This window comes from Myotis daubentonii, chromosome 2 (genome assembly GCF_963259705.1).
Source record: "Myotis daubentonii chromosome 2, mMyoDau2.1, whole genome shotgun sequence".
NCBI lineage: Eukaryota > Metazoa > Chordata > Mammalia > Chiroptera > Vespertilionidae > Myotis > Myotis daubentonii.
Window position 1 is genome coordinate 27,107,876 of NC_081841.1, and position 1,290 is coordinate 27,109,165.

Consider the following 1,290-nt stretch of genomic DNA (forward strand, 5'->3'; position numbering starts at 1 on the left):
ACCATATGAAGAGTAAAGCTGCTGTGGTAGTTTAAGCTGTTAGAATGTAAATCTAGAACTGAACTGCAAAGGACCAGCACATGGAAATAACCTGCTTCAGAATGAAACCACAATAAGGAAAGCAGAGCCAAGAACTGGAAGAACTTGAGTCCCAGTGAAGTCATTTCAGCTCAAAACCCAGCTGTGCCTGAAGCAATTCTCCTGAACTTTTCAGCTATATTAACCAACATATTCCCTTTCTAAGTCAGTTTGAGCAGTTTTTGTTACAACTAAAGAGTTTTAATTATTAGTCATTTAGGTAAAGCTCCCACCCAAGGGAGGAATACCTTGTTTTTTCTTTTTTAATTAATTTTTAATTAAATTTATTGAGGTTACATTAATAAAATTATACAGGTTTCAAGTGTATAATTCTATAATACATCATCTGTATATTGCATTGTGTTTACCACCCAAAGTCAAATCTCCTTCTGTCACCATATTATTTGATCCCTTTTCCCTCATTACCTTGCCCCACCTTTGGTAATCACCATACTGCTGTCTGTGTCTATGAGTTTTTGTTTGTTTATCTTGTTTGTTCATTTGCTGCTATCAGTTTTGTTTTTGGTTTTTTTTTTTAAACCAAGCTCTGGCCAATTTTATTAAAGGAAAATTTCCCATGATTTACTTTTCACCAGTCTGTTATGGCATGCTTCTAATACCAGAATCACCTGGGTCAATGATAGCCAGTGTGCATACCCTATAGTATTTTCCACACGCTGCGCCCAATTCAATATTATTGCCACTGTAGTGATGGACACCAGTCTTGGCCAACATGGCATAGTACTCTATTTCAGATTTCCTCAAGGCCGGGCAGTTGTTGGCAAGGATGACCAGCTTCGCTTTGCCTTGTCAGAACATCTTCAGCGTCTGCTTATACCCCAGTGCGTACTTCCCACTTTTCATCACCAGCTGGAGCCTAGAGTTAATTGATTCCAACGACTTTTTCATCTTCTTTGCAGCCACCATCTTCCTGCCTCAAGTGCGGGAAAACACCCAACCAGATGCAGCCGCCAAGATGGCCGGGGAGCGAGAAAGCTGCTATCAGTTTTATATCCCACATACTAGAGGCCCGGCGCACAAAATTTGTGCACTGGACGGGGGTGGTCCCTAGCCTGGCCTGCGCCCTCTTGCAGTCCAGGAGCCCTTGGGGGATGCCTGCTCGCTGCACCTTATCACTTGGCTCACTGCTCCTTAGCGCTGCCACAGAGGTGGGAGAGGCTCCTGTCACCGCCACTGCGCTCGCCAGCCATG

At 43.3% G+C, this 1,290-nt stretch overlaps 1 pseudogene; it reads right to left on the minus strand.

The window, feature by feature from the left end:
* Positions 1-592: 592 nt before the first annotated feature.
* LOC132226052 (large ribosomal subunit protein eL30-like) lies at positions 593-1,069 on the minus strand (annotated as a pseudogene).
* Between the last annotated feature and the right edge of the window lie 221 nt (positions 1,070-1,290).